Source organism: Podarcis bocagei (genome assembly GCF_964188305.1).
Source record: "Podarcis bocagei genome assembly, chromosome: 3".
In the NCBI taxonomy this organism is placed as follows: domain Eukaryota; kingdom Metazoa; phylum Chordata; class Lepidosauria; order Squamata; family Lacertidae; genus Podarcis; species Podarcis bocagei.
Genome location: NC_138127.1, coordinates 50729196 through 50745439, shown reverse-complemented (window position 1 = coordinate 50745439; position 16244 = coordinate 50729196). Strand labels below are relative to the sequence as shown.

At 41.3% G+C, this 16244-nt stretch overlaps 1 protein-coding gene across 5 annotated transcripts in view; it reads right to left on the bottom strand.

The window, feature by feature from the left end:
* Window positions 1-16244, bottom strand: part of GRM1 (glutamate metabotropic receptor 1) — a 184114-nt gene that overhangs the window by 111571 nt on the left and 56299 nt on the right. The gene's annotated exons all lie outside the window — the stretch shown is intronic.

The window sequence follows — 16244 nt, the reverse complement described above, 5'->3', positions numbered from 1 at the left end:
TACATTGCAAAAGCAGTACATGATCCTCATAGGAATGATTGGTTCCTGGCACCAATATGTAAAATGCAACCATACATTTCCAAGCATTATCTAGTTTGGTCTTGTCATGTTTTCAGTACCTGATTCCCGCAGGCTTGGAAAGCAAAGGGACCTCACTGCTGCCCTTGCAGTGATGCCATTTTAAAAATAAGCTACTAATCACAGAAGGATGTTCTTCAGGGAATATCTGGCAATATTTGACTAGCTAACTGGCCAGTGTCTTAATCCTAGTTCAAGCTATAAATGTGGGTGACTCTTGGTCACACCACTGTTGCTAATGAGGTCCACACTAACTTGGCCTAAATATCTACAAGATGCATTTCTCACTGGGAGCCAAATTAGGAACAGCGTCCCATTTCTGTGCACTATTCCCTTTTTCCCTAGGCCAAAATTTCCTGTGAAATATTTCATAAGAGTAGCATTGCTTATAATCAACAATACAATTCTTACTGCAAAAAAATATGTTTTACACAACACTCTATCCTTTATGACACTGCAGTGCATTCAGCATAAACTGGCTATGTAGAGCAATCTTGCACGTGTTAAGAAATGGCGATAGTCTGAAACTCTCTGCTCTAGGCACTGACACCGTCTTCATTTTTAGAACATTTTAATTGGTATCTGCATATCTGGGAATTTTTTTTTTTCTTGCTTGTATTCCCAAGCAAGAGAGGAAAATGGAAAAGAAGCGCTAATCCACTTTATAAATTAGCACATACACAATGCTGGAGAATTGCCTGCCTTTTATCATTTTGACATTGGCTTGGTAACACTTAAGAAAAACAAATCCTGTAACTGCATGCAATTAGCACCCAGTAAGAACCTTGTATACACAATCTCAATGTGTTGAAGAGCACCTTTTCATCCCCCACCCCACCCCATTCTGATGCAGCCAGCTAGTAGCTTATGTCAGCCAGTAATTATCTGAGTGCATCGCAAGTTGTTTCCTTCCCCAAAATACCCCAAAATTATAGACTAGACTTTGCAGTCTTCTGGCTGGAGACAAAGGAGAAGAAAAGAAAAGCCAGATAAACAGGATAAACATAATGCTAAAAATGCTACTGGTTGGTTGAAGCTGATGTTATAAGTCCCCAGTTCTACCAACTAGTATTTCTGGATTTTACTTATTAGCCCCCTCAGAGCCACTTCACACATTATACAGAAGCAAGTCCAGGTTTGCCACTACAGGTAAATGGATCAAGCTGTGATATGGATTCTTGCTCTCTCTCTCTCAGTTAAACCTGCAAGACACAAATGCATGAAAATAGGCATTTGTTGCATGCACACACTGGATTCTTAGCACACACCTAACAATTGTGGTTTAAAAATGAAATGTGTTTTTCTGTAAATAATAATAATAATTGCATTTCAGATCAAGTGTTTTCCTAAAGCCCCATTGCTAGAATCTTGAAAATTTCATCATATTTTTCTCATTCTTTACACAGCAGCTAAACAATGTTTGAGATCCAGGACTGATCATGTGGTCTTTAAGATGACCATATGCATCATACTTCTGCCCAGCAGTTAAATAGCTGAAACAAAAGAATGACATAGGTGACTTGGCTATGTTCCTACCTACTTCAGTTAGGTAGGCAACCTGGTGTCCTTCAGATGTTGTTGGTCTCCAGCTCCCATTAACCCTTAGCCAGCATGGCTAAGAGCAGGGATGATAGGAGATGGAGTCCAGCAACATCTGTAGTCCAACAGATTTTCCATCCCCGAGTCAGACAGTGCATGGAACTGTAACTCAAAAACAACTAGAACTGCTATAATAAGGTGAGGGTCCACAACATGGAGAAAGCAGATTACTCTTAGACTTAGGAAACTGCCTGTTTTTTAACCAGGATACCAAAAGCAATCAAAATAGCTTGGAATTCCCACCCCTTTAGAGAAATGAGCTCCTGACTAATAAAACCAGGAAATAGCACCCTCATGCTCTAAGGAACAAAGGCTGATGTTTACATCAGAGAAAGCCTATCATCAGTGTCACTGTCTCCCTCCATTCAAGAGTAAACCTTTCTGGTTATTCCTCCCAGAACCAGAACTCATCCAAGCAAACCTGATAAGTGTTAAATGAGTTTTCTTTTTTGAGAGAGGGAAGAAAGAATGTGATGACTTTTTGAAATCACACCAACAACAAAATAGGCACACTAGTAATAAACAATACAAATATGAACACTGGAAAACCACCACCACACAGTGTAGACAGTCCTGTGCTAGATGCACAATGACCACACTCAGTATAAGGCAGCTTTCTGTGTTCCTAACCAGTACAGGCGCATGGTGGGCAAGCACCCACTAACATCCTTGCAGCCACATTCTGGACCAAATGAGGTTTTTTAACGACTCTTCAAAGGTAGAACCATGTAGAGCACATTGCAATAACCCACCCTGGTAAGAATTAGTGCATTTGTATTTCAAAAAACAACTGAACAATTTTTAAAGTTGCATTGTAATATAATACAGTGGTACCTCGGGTTAAGTACTTAATTCATTCCGGAGGTGAGTTCTTAACCTAAAACTGTTCTTAACCTGAAGCACCACTTTAGCTAATGGGGCCTGCTGCTGCTGCCGTGCCGCCAGAGCACGATTTCTGTTCTCATCCTGAAGCAAAGTTCTTAACCTGAAGCACTATTTCTGGGTTAGCGGAGTCTGTAACCTGAAGCGTATGTAACCTGAAGCGTATGTAACCTGAGGTACCATTGTACAGAGCTACTGCTGAGAACATCCAAATCCCAAACCCCTGGAGCCAAGATCATTTCCTAAAAAAGGTGTCTGCAGAATTTCAGCTGACTGCACTTATATAGGGTTTCCATACATACAGGAAGGGGGGCCAACATGCCCATCTGGGTGGATTTCTGCATTTTAAAGGAAATGTCTGTTTTTTGGGGGGGTCCCTTGGGCTGTTCTGCACACCACAGCTGCTACCAGCCCAAGCTAAGGGAAAAGGCATGCGGGTGTGGCAGCAGCGGCCCCACACACTTCCTTCTCTGGCTCAGGCTGGCAGTGGCTCAGGCTGTCCTCTATTTTGCTGTTCAAGATATGGCAACCCTAATTACAAGTTCAATGTTCCAACCATACTATGTTGTTGGGAAAAGAACAGAGAATAATAACACAACCCCAACCCTGATGGTATTCTAAGGCATTGAAAACTTTGGACACCTCCCTATACTTGTTAATCCTCTGTCTTTTTGTACTTATGTATCTCAGGAGCTGCTGTGTTTTTCAGGCAGTGTGGAAATGGAAAGGAGCCACTATAGAGTTTCTTTTGCAACATTGCAAAATGTGTTGAGGTAGGACTCTTGAATTGTCCTCTAAGATATATTGAATCATGTGGTGCACCTTCTCGGATTGTGCAGTTTACCATTCAGGGACAGGATAACTTGGACAGCCAGATGCTAAGGATTAACAACAGGGGCTCACTCCTCTTGTCCCACTCCTTTCCCCTGGGGAAAACTGCTCTTTAGTGCTCAGTCGGAGGAAAGAGCAATTCAGTTACCACCACGAATTGCTATTTGTTCTGATCTATTGCTTTGGGAAGAATCTGTTGTTCTGATCTTCCATTGGGAAGAAGTGGGGCAAGTGAAAAACTGCTTGGACCTGTGCTTTCTAGGCATAGCACAAGTGGACGCATGGACAAGCTCAGGGTATTAGAACACCATTAGAACCAGAAGACAAATAAAAGTATGCACATGAAATAATCTCTTTCTGACTCTTCAGAAGATACCACCTGGCTTTTCCCAAACCTTTCTCTACATGTAAGGGAGCTACGAAATGAAATACAAAGAACACCCAAATTCTACCCCAGAAACCAGATGTTGAATTTGCATTCCGAGCCCACATTTATGTATAACAAACACAAGCATTCGGCATAGCCTGCTAAATAGGTTCAGACAATTATTCAAGGATAATGATAAGACATGGACTTTATAGGTTGAAACATAAAGCTGGAGAAAGGTAAAGGTGTTCTGCAAATGCTCATTTTATGGCAAATAACACTGTGTACTTTTGAAAAGCAGCGTTAATGGATAGTGTACGCTAGCCCATCAGTTTATATTGAGAAGCATTTCTAAAGACAGCTGGAGCTACCCAAACAAGCTTGATTTCCAGTCCTTGAGACTGCACCCTCTCTTCCCTATAAATGTTGATTGTGGAATCACTGATGAGCAGCTGACAACTCTTGTCAATTTCTGAAATGAGTTCTCCCTTTCTTTAGGTAGCATATTGTCTTTCATTCAGGAAGTATGATAGACATTTCCATGATTTATTGGGGGGGGATGGGAGAAAGTAAATGAAATAATAAATCAAGGTAGTCAGCATCCTCCGAGCTTTCATCACAGCTGAGATGGTAGTCTGTAAACATTGCCTGCTCAGAAGATGAAACACTGATTGATAATCGTATAAAAGATTCCATGTGTGCTGTTGATAAGTGTTGGTGACAAAAATAACTGCAGAGGTGCCTCATCCTGTAAAATATTTACGCAGATGCTTGGCCTTGAATGACAGAACCCAACCCAATGAAGTCTAAGCAGGTGTGGCTTAATATATTCACATTCTTCCCATGCCCCCCCCCTTATTCCTCCTCATCGCCTATGGTTTGTTACCTCCCTACATAGGCGTCAGAGGCTGGACACCCACAATTTTTTGTGCATGTCATGGGCATGCTGACATCAGACACAAGCGTGCATGCAGCGTGCACAGCCCTGGGCACCCATGGGCCCTGGGCAAAGTCTCCCCAACCTTTCTGCCTCCACCACTGTCAAAATTCAAATGGCTATTAGTCACTGCTGCTTTATACTACCACCAGGATCAGAGGCAACATGCCTCTGAGTAAAAGTCACTGGGAAACAACAGACTGAGAGGACTATTGCCCTTAGGTCCTGCCTGTGGACTTCCCTGAGGCATTTTTGGATTGCCACTGGGGAAAAGGGGATGCTAAACTACATAGGCCTTGAGTTTTATCTAGCAGAGCTTCTCTTATGAAGTGCAAGATCTGTCAAACATCTTGGGGCAGATATGGTCATTTCCATTCTTTTGGTGATTTGCATGTGGCTATCCTAAGTCAGCTCTAAGTCAAATATGTATATGTGTGTCTAGGTGCTAAATAAGCATCCTCTCTCACTTTAGTCCTGCACATTCCCCATTTGTCCCAGAATTATCCTTTTTTATCCTTTAAAAACAAACAATTCCAACACTGGATTGCTGCCAAAGGTGTGCAACTGGGGCAACTTAATGTGGACACACTAAGGTAGTAGAGTGGTCTCCAAAAATCAAATATCTGTGTAGGGATTTTGGCTTTTTAAAGAGGGGAAACCTTTCATGTGCAAATCTCTTATACAAAAGCAATTGAATCCCTTTGGATTCTAGGATTAATGAAGCATTTGATTAATTGGACGTGGTTCTTTACTATGAATAACAGGTCTTCAACATCTGTAAGTGTCCCTTTGATAAAAAAAGGTAAACAGTCTCATTGCAGGGCCAGTAATTACACAGAGCTTTAACATTTTAAAAACAAAGCCAAAAACCTTTCACCTCCAGTTTTTATATACAGGCAGACAGAAGATCATGTCATGGTTTTCAAAACAAGTAGGTCATTACCACCATGCTCAGAAATATTTTACAGAATATAACCACACTTTCGTGTAACCCCCCTTCATTGTTTTATAGACTAGTTTTGATACAAAAAGAACATCAACAATACACTGAAGAATGACGAGCTTTCAGTGATATCCCCCACTTAGCACTCCTTTTCTTCCTTGTGGATCACTAATACCATGTGAGTGGCCCTATAAATATTGGGATTTTAAATTATCTGCTCAGTTAGGTTTGGTGAGGTAGACCCAGTGCTTTAGGATCTATGTGACCAGTGGCATAACTAGCTGCTCGGGTGCCCAGGGCGGCACAAATGCCCTGCACGTGTGGCCGGGGCAAGCCACTGGCCTGGGCAGAGCATGCTGGGCAGAACCTCCACAGAGTCTGCAAGCCCCACATTGCCGTTTTGGGCAGCGCAGAGCCTGCAGGTGCCTGAGCCGCCATGTAACTCCCCAGGAGACATGTGTGGCTCAGGCGTGCTGCAGGCCAGGCCCCGCAGTCACCCTCCTCAGTGATGACACCCGGGGCAGCCTGCACACACCACACACCCCTTCCTACACCTCCATATGTGACTGAAACAGTACATATGTAGCTGAAACAACAAGACCTTGCACCAAATTAGCTGCAGCACAATCCTGACATAGGTGCAGTAGGTCTCTCCTGCTGCTCTCCCCAGCCTTTGTGATCATGGATAAGGGGAGACATGGCCATAGGGAGAGGAAAGTCATTATGGAAGATGATGACAAAGCTGTTTACACCTTGCACCTTGCTCCCTCCCATAACCTGATTCCTAGTCACTTGTCTACTGTGCATGCTGTCATTCAGCACCACATTGGTATAGGATAAGGGTGCTGATCTGGCATGTGTTACCAAGTCCTGGGTAGGTGAGGTGGGGGCAGTTGATCTGACCCACCTGCACTGCACTTGGATACTCAATGCAGCATCAGCACAGGCTTCAGAGACATGGAGGGGGGGGGCGGGGAGGAGTTGCTGAGGTCCATAAAATTTCCATCTCTATCTCCAGAAAACCCCTTGGTGAGGGCCTGCACCTGGTCTTGTGCCATGGAGACAATAAACTAGGGTTACTCCTGATGCCCAGCAGCTTCTCTGGCAGAGTTGGTCTCTGTTGCAGTTGGAGGACCATGGGGGGGGGAGTTCTGGGGGCTATTGGCATCCATGCTGATGGTTAGCATTCCAGTTTAGGACTTTATGGCCTCCATGATAACCACAGAGTCTCATAATCTGTCCAGTAGGGCATATCATCAACTTGGCCTTTTGTCCTGGTGGAATAAATGGGTTTGTGTGGACAGGCTGTCATGGTGAAATTTCACCCCATCCCACAGGGATGGTGGACAGATTTGGATGGTCTGACCTGTGTTTTCCCCTCCAGTGAGAGGTTGCTTCAGTATACACTGACTGGGTCCATAAACTGTTTCAGATACTTTTGACCACACAAGTATTATTCTGTGAGCTTAAAGAACCTGACTCAAATATTCCTATTCATAGCATTTTTCTTACCAGAGATATTGCAATTGGAGGTGGCAAGTTTCTTGTGAATTCACTTTGAACCCTCCAAGCACATTTTGAGTTCATTTTATATTCACTGTAATTGTACTGATGAGTAGAATTCATTTGATATTCATTCAGCCCAACACGTTTATTTTTGTACTAAAGGTGTTCCGTTTTAAATTCACTGGATGCTAAACAGGAACACTTTTGGGAAGCTTATGGATCTTTGATGGGTTAGTGTCCTTAGAGGTATTTTCAGTCTAAAAAAAAGTATATGTTGCGTGTATATTAAAGAGTACACATACATATTATGGACCTCTCTGTGAAACGCATCACACATAGGGTACTTTAGTTTTAAAGGAACCATAAGACTCTTTGTTGTTTTATGACACAGAAGGTTAGTGAAAGAGTAGGAGATTACATCTTCAAAAAGATGATTCTTATCTGTTTGGTATATTTCTTTGTATTCTCAACAGGTAAAATATTTGTATCCATCAATACAATGACACAACCTACCATAATTCAATTCGCTGTACTGTACCTGTTTTGTTTTGACCAGCACTTTAATTTTAATTCAGATCTGTTATCATGTGTAAGATAAACACCTGCAGTCTGATCAGTGGTGTCTTGAAGGATAAATGTCTCCAGAACTCAATGCATATCCCAGCTTTCCTTTGCCTGGTGCTTTCTAGGTGTTCTGGACAACATTTCCCATAATCCCATGGTGGCTGGGGTTGATGGAAGTTATAGTCCTAAACATCTGTAGGGCTTTTACAGGTTTGTACTCCACCTCATGCACCCCACAGAAGGCACCAAAGTTGAAATCTGTGCTTGTCACTGTGGCCTTGGAAAAAGCCTGAACTGTTCTTTCATTTTCATGGTTGACAACACATGGCCCCACTTAGGACACCTTGGGCCACAGATGAAGAAAACCATTGTTTAGCTTTTATTATGCAAAAGTTATGTGAAATACATGCATTAAGATTCAGAGTAGACATTCAGATATTAGACATTCAGGAACATAGTGTACCTTTGGCATCCTCTGCCAAAAAGTAAGTCTTATGGAGGAGATCCAGACCAACCTAGTAATATTTCTTCATAAATTTTATTTTTCCTAGGATGCACTTTTATATGCATTCATGGGCGTGAAAGAGAGAGAAAGGAAGTGATGCTTTTAGTACATCTCTAATCTGCTTTCTTCCCTGTGTCCTCTACACCTCCAAGAAAGTCAGTGACAATATGATTATCTGCCTTCTTATTAATTATGTTTCCATGGTACATTCAAAACTAGAATTAAATGTTTTAAAAGCAAGCCTTGGGGTTTTTTTGGTTTTTTTTTTGCAAGTGGGGGGCATTTGCTTTAAGGGCAGACTCTTTTCCCACTTATTTTCTCAAGGTTTGTTTGTTTGCGATTGGTTTTTTTTGGGGGGGGGTTGCCAATGTGAGGCAGAATAATATCTTTATCCTTTAATATACTCCATTATGCTTTTTTGACAGTTCTTTGTGGGGTGGGCAGGTCTGACACATAGCTCAGACCACAAAGCTTATATGGAAGTTATTGAACCCTTTTGTACGTCAGCCTCTTAGTCATAGTACTGAAACTATTCAGCTGGTTTGTAGTACTGAACTGATCAGGGAGGCTGACAGTGGTTCATAAATGGGACTCTTCAATGCAAGAGAGCCAAGATGAATTGGATGTACTGAGCTAACTCTATTAAATCCTGCATCTTCTTTGGAAACCGTTACCTTTGCAATCAAGACACAGAAGGAATTCAGCAATTGCAACCGCTTTCTCCCCATACACCCTTTAACCCAGTGGTCAAAGAGGATGGGAATTGAATACCAGGACAGTCCCAATTTGGGAAAGGCTCATTTAAGCAAAAGATGGCTCAGTTACTGCATCTCAGATAATATGCTGCAACTATAACACCTATGCACAAACCACAGCAAAATTACAGAAACACGTGAGATGCTGGCCCTCCTTTCATACTTACAGTACAAGGAGGAAGAAGGTGCTGATGGGCAAATAGGGACTCCTTCCCATGTCCCATCTCCTTGAGAAAATGGTAAGGAAATAAATAAAGCCAGTATAGGCCATGCAAGTCTGTGTTTTGAAGGAATTGTAGCAGGACATCTCAACTTGAAATCTATCAAGCCAAGTACAGTCCATCAGCCATGTATTGTGGACTGCTAACTGCTCAATATTATGCTGCTACCATTTTGAAGTCCCAGAGTGGCAGAGAGAAACATGAGGTTTGTAGGCTGCCAATCACATGTGGTAGGGAAGCTGCTCTTGGCTTGCCAAGCCACAGGTTGGGAAGCTTACTAAACTCTGCACTCTCCACACAGTGGATCCCGCTATCACAAAGAATATCTTTCTCTACCGTAAGCTTCAGAAAAATATAACCCCATATTTTATACAATTTTAAAAGTCTATGTAGGAGAGGCACAAATGAGATTTGTTTGGGGTTTTTTTTTTTTTACTGATCTGCAAAAAGAAAAAAGAAAAAACCTGATGGATGTTCCCCTTGGTTCTTTGACTTGGCAAAATCAGATGCAAATATATTGAAGCCATAAAGAGCTCATCTCTTTTTATATGACGAGGCTTTCATAGAGACATATTTTCTTGAGCTATATTCCCCAGCCTTGCAGCATTCATTTAACATATTAACTGTTGCATGCAGAATCAGCCACCTACTAATATGGTAATTTTCTACACAAGCACACTTGTGCTAATATTTTCATGACTTAAAAAAAGTATGGTGATAAACCTCTGCTGAAATCCCACATGAAACCATCGTCTCTTTGTTTCATTTTGTCAAAATACAGCAGAGTGATCCCACATTACACAGGGATATTACTGCCAAAAGTGTGCATGTCACATAAAGGAGATTAAGAGGAGGTTTAGAGCTAGGAAACCTCTCTCTTCATTAATGCATTGCTAATTATCTTCTGCACCCAGAGCACAAAGTATAGGGGAGACCATTGCGGCAAAGCTCGCACTCCTTTCTGTAAAGTGCTGGCTAGGTGCGTGACCACAGCACAGCCCTTTGCTCCAAAGAAAATGTGACTAAATTGGTTGTACAATGTAGATGGATACTCTCAACACAGTCCAATATCCAGTGTCAGTAGAGATTATTCTACAATACCCTATTAGATTAGTTGTGTTAAAATCAATAGGACCTACTTCCATGTAACAACCATAATTCAGTGACTCCAAGTTATTGCATTTGCTGTCCTCTCTCCCTCTGTATGTAGGAGAACAGGAATGAAGAGGCCATTAAAAAACAGCAATTCCTGGGCATGGAGCCTGTTCCATTGGAGAACTTGATAGAAGACCATTGCACAAACAAGACTTTGGATCAGCCCAATGTGGTCAGGGAGTAAGTTTTCACTGGATGTATCAGATAATTGATCTGCAAATTAGCATATTTAAATCAAATTTGCATCAGTAGATTTGTATCTGAATGTCTTTTGATGGGAAGATCCTAAATCCTTAGACCAGATCTTTACCTGAACTCAATTAGAGCTGCACTATTGACATTATGCTATTCATTATATTCCCCATTGTTATAATGACTCTGCATAGATAGGATAGTTATAGATGTAAAACCTGAAAAAAATGACTGTCTATATTTTTCAATTCATGTTTCTATGAAGCTCTAATAAATGGCATTTCACATGCAGCTATGAAAAATACATACATACAAAAACCATTAAAAAATGCAACCATCCCTTGGTTGAATGCAAGAGAGAGTCAATGATCCCCCCCCCAAAAAAAAAAATTACCTTTACCTTTTTTTACTAGATCTGTTTCCATAGCCACCCCTTTGTCTTCATTGCAGTTCCTCAAAGTATTCATCAGTGAAACTTCATTCCATGCAAAAATATTTCACATTCACCCTACTTACTCTGAGCTTCCAGAGTCCACTTTACAGTGTGCAGAGTGCAACATAGCTTACCAGAAGGGTTTTTAAAGAAACAACCCCCACCCCAAACAACACAGCTCTTATATGCACCCCCCATGTTATCTTATTATTTAAATCAAACATACGGAAAGGGTTGTCTTATAGTGAAAATGAGCTTCCCCTGCCAGCAACAACAGTGTTTTGCATACGTTTATCAGCCTTACCAGACTCCAAGGATCTTATTGCAATGCGGGTCTTATTCCAAATACCAACCTGGTTAGGGTTTTATTCCAATAAGCTTACATCCAGATCAGAAACAGATATACATTATCATGTTTCTTTTTTAATTACTCGGAGATCAAGAGCATAATTCTTACAGCCATATAAATGAAAGTGTTAAATACTTAACCTTCAAGGAGTGTCTAGAGCTCAGTAGTACTGCCTATTCTTTGACCACAGAAAGCCTCAGATTCAACTCCTGACATTTCCAGTTAAAAGGAATCTTAAGCATCTAGAAAAGACCTCTGCTCCCAAGCTATGGAGAGCTGCTGCCACAGGTGGTACGGTGCTAGATGGACCAATGATCTGACTGAATATACGAGGCAGATTGTCATGCTCAACCTCTATACATAATGCAACGTGGTGAAGAATAGATAAGCTGCTCTGTTACATTTTTCATTGCCTGTTGTTCAGGAAAAACAAAACAAGGTAGACTAGCTTGAGCATGTGGCTTGGCCTGGGAATCTATAATACAAGTGACCTGGGCACACAGAGATCCACTTTAAAGGGAAATGTTATCCACAGCAGAAGGTCTGCTGGTCCAGAAGAAGGAAAATATTTAGGAGAATTCTTTTAGTTTCTCCCTTCCTAGCATCAGAGGGAATTTTAAATCAAGGGGAAAGAGAAAGCTGGAACTTAAAATCTTTGGAGTCAGGTGAACTACATCCAGGAGACACACCCAACTCATTTACTCTTACCTAGCCCAGTCTTGGGGTCTTTTCTGGAAAACAGTTCAATTAAGGAAATTTTATAAGGTGTGAAATAGGTTTAATTTATGCTTGCTTTGCATAAAGTTAGGGCAAGATCCTAAATCCGTGTTAAGGGAGGAAACTGACATTCTAACTCAGCACAGCACATCTAATATAAAAACAAATAATAAAGGTGAGGGGTCTCTTAGATCACACAGAGAACTGATATTATGGAGTGAACTGATATTGTTAAAATAATCGTAACTGACAATCTGTGTAGCTATTATAACATCAGAAGAGACACTGGTTTAAGTAACTGAAGCAGCAAATGCCATGTGGACGAAGGGATGCACTGGAGCAAATATCCACTTATTTTTATCTATTTAGCTCTATTCTTTATTACAGTTTTGTGCACCTTTTAATTTCATGAGAATGTTTTGCTTTAATAAAATGAAGGCATAAGAGGTTGGGGGGGTGTGCAATTGCCCTCAAGGTATGTGACTTCCAAATACAAAATGGATGACTTATTAACAGACAAAGCTGTGGGAACAAGTTTGTCCAGAGATGAACCTTGTTTTGAGGTTGCTCTTCACCCATACGTCTTCATACATTTTGGTATCAAATAGTGTCTTTGCCAACTGAAACAAAATCCTCAGAGCTTCCAGTCATGATCAGTCTCTTTTTTGACAGCTCAGTCCACAACACTTCACTACAATGAAACCTCATCTAGGGCCATAAGAGACAAATGACTGAAGCAGTGACAGGATTTAATCCCTCAGGCAACAGGAGGAGGAACAGCTACCTATCACAGCTATTTAAAATCTGATAGGAAGACATGAATGAAGGCAATTTAACAAGTTTTACTGTCTCCTGTTGGGGCAAGTTGCCAGAGTCACAACACTTTTTAATCATTATCAGTTTAACTGTGTCACCTGTGTCTATCACCACGAGGAATCATCCAAAAATACTACCAAAGCTGTCTCAATTTCATGTTGGGCCTGAAGCAAGACTAGTAGGAGCTTTGTATGTATGTGACTGAAAGCCCTTCTTGGCATTAACTTACCCAGAAATGCAAAAACACAGAACTTCTCTTCCACAAAGAGATGTGATCTCACCTTATGTATTTGAAACTTTCTTGATTAAATGTAGGCTTGCCATATGTCAGAAGAATTCCTAACATGTCCTGGTTTTGGGGTGTAAAAATGGCTTTAGGGGGAATTTTTGCTGCATCAGTAAAAGTCAGGAAAATCCTGGATGTATGGCAATTGAAAAAGCAACAGAAACAGCTCAAAAAAGCTTAAAATTACTGCGGATGTCAGGAATTTTACTTATTGCAATATGGCAACCCTATGCTACTCAATACTTTCTACAGTTGTTGATTTGACTAACATGAAAATTGCCGCACACCAATTAAACTGCATGAGGAATAGAATCTGTAAAGTCTGAAGACCTGGTCACAATTATTGCATGCAGTGATATCTACAAGAGCACCTCTGACACCACACACATTACCTCTACTGAAGACCATGACAGCTCCTCTGTAAGTAACACTAGAGCATATGTTGGGATGCAGCAACTGAATGCAGGCACAGTGCTATCCGTGACAACCTGAAGATGTAAGGATTAGCTGCATTCAAAGGACTGTGGGGGTTGGGGATGGGGATGGGAATGACTTTGTGACATGGCTGCAACTGTCACTTGGTTCTCCGAACAAGGACACATTTTTGGCCTGGTTTTTACTTTGTGAAATCTGGCAGCAAACACCATGAAAAAATGTTAGCAACCCCTGGTGCTGTGCTGTTGTTGATGCTTAAAATACAACTTTGACATTTTTATACAACAATGTAAAGTATAACATGATCCCTGCACTGAGAACCAGTTGAAATGTTCAAAAACTCTTCAAAGGCAGCCCTTACAGGAAGCTATAGGTCAATAGCCCCAGGTCCCTGGTATCTCCAGGTGGGGCTTGAGGGAAGACTTTGGCGATTTAGTAAGCAGTTTCCCTTTAAGTTTTCTTGAAAGACAGCTGGGAGCAGTGCTTTTTTCTATGGGTACGCATACCCCTAAATATTTTGTGAATCTAAGTTTGGTCTCAATGAGGGGCAGCATTTCAATATGAGTAGGAAAATGAGAGTACCCTCAAACATTTTTAGGAAAAAAATACTGGCTGGGAGTATTGTCAGCTGAAGGGAGTTAGCCTATAAAAGGAAATGAGAAGTAACAATATTGTGAGGTCTGGGTATACTTCTTCAGTTTGCTTAGGTTGTCATTTGTTATTATAGAATAAAGTGTTGGTGATTTACTTCTGCCTTTGATTAATGGATACAACAGAGCAACTTCTAGTTAATGTATGCCAATATTCCCTAGCCTGGAACACCTCAGGGGTTTTGGACCACAATTCCCAGCAACCCCAACAAATGTTTGCAGCTTCTTTATTCCAGAAACACACTCAAAACTAAAACTGAACACTGCCCTTCTCCAAACACTCCAGTTTCTTTCCTATTCCCCTTAGGTCCTTTTTATACTTTTAATACAAATCCCAGCATGCAATTTACCACCACAATGCCACAGTGCATTATTGTCTTTTTCTCAAGTGGCCACTTCCGTAAAAATGCTTCTCATGGATTGTCAGTAATCCCCACAACAATCTTGCAGACTAGGCTGGTGTTATTATGTACATATTACTGGGAGAATAGGATTGTGAGTTTGCTAAATCTGCTCAGTTCATGGCCAAGTCTAGATCTGAATTGGGGAGGGGGGGTTCTGAAAAGAGGAAATAACCTGGAGCAGGGATGGACGACTTCATAGGCTGGATCTCCCCCAAACCGACTCCAGAAATTGATCAGCAAGAGAAAGTTTCGGGAAGACATTTTGACCTTTTCAAGCCTTCTTTCAACACATGGAGAGGGAAGATGGCAGATCGTATCTGCTCTTCCTGCTCCCAATCTTCACGCATTCATCTGAAGGTCAAAACAAGCCCTACACATAAACACTTGACATGTTGGGTTATTACTGCACAGCTGGGAACACTGGAAAGGCAACTGTATGTGCGCAGGTTTGCTTCCAACTTTATTTAAAACGGGCTGTAACCAACACAGGATGACCGGAAGTCCACGCATGCAACAGGACTTCCCCTATCTCTCTTCCTCCCTGTAGTCTCCTGTTTGCTACCAAAATCTGCTCCTGAGGGTTAGGTGTATTCACTCTGTGAAGAGGGTTTAATTGTTAAATCACTCAGGGGAATAGGGGCCTCTTAACAATTGTCAGCATCCTTAACAGATTACAACTCCCTGAATTCTTTAGGGGAAGCCATGACTGTTTACAGTGACATCATAGTGCTTTAAATCTGTGGTGTAAATGTGGCCAATATCCTCCTCCCAGTGGGCATGTTAGCAGAGTGGAAGAAGGGAATTCAGATTAGGAATCATATCGGGGAAAGAGTTAAACACTCATCCTCCAGCATTGCCGCTCTGATCAAATTAAGTATCCTCTTGAAAACTTATCACAATCTCTGCCATGAAATATTTATTTTGGTCCTTAGTCAAAGTAATACTTTGCAAATATGTAATTAAAAAACTGTTCCTGTGGGCAAAATACTCCAACATATTAATTTGGGGCCAGGGTATGCTACTCTGCAGAGCCTTTGCTGTAAAGCACCAGTTGAGAAGCCTTCATAAAAGTGATATATGAAATGTAACAAGGCATTTAAAATTAAGTAATTGGATACATCTGGTATGGGGCAATGAGATGTGCAGAACAAGAGCAGAGTGGGAAACTAATATTCTGGATTGCCATAAAATTATTATTATGCCCCGCTGCAAGTTAAAGCTCAAGCCATGTTTGTTAGATTGGGGTGTTTTTCCTCCTTTTGGTCAGTTAACCGCCCTACAACTCCGACCATCCCTGAACATTGGCCAAGCTGGTTGGAGTCCAAGCTGAACTGGAATCCAACAACATCTGGAGGGCACCACATCCCTCAATTTATATTCCAGTGAGTACTTGTGAATCTAAACTATTAGAGTTCTATTGTAGGGGAAAGGCAGAAGATAAGTTTCCTAAGTGATAATTAAATAAACAATGCAAACCATTTTGAGACTTGTAAAGAGAAATACTTATGTCAATAGTTTGCTTTATTTTTTAACTAGCTTCACTGTCCCTTAAATCTGAAGAGCCATCTTGCCCTGAGCGAAGCGGAGTAGAAAGAGGCTTGGAAAAGTGTCACCATCCA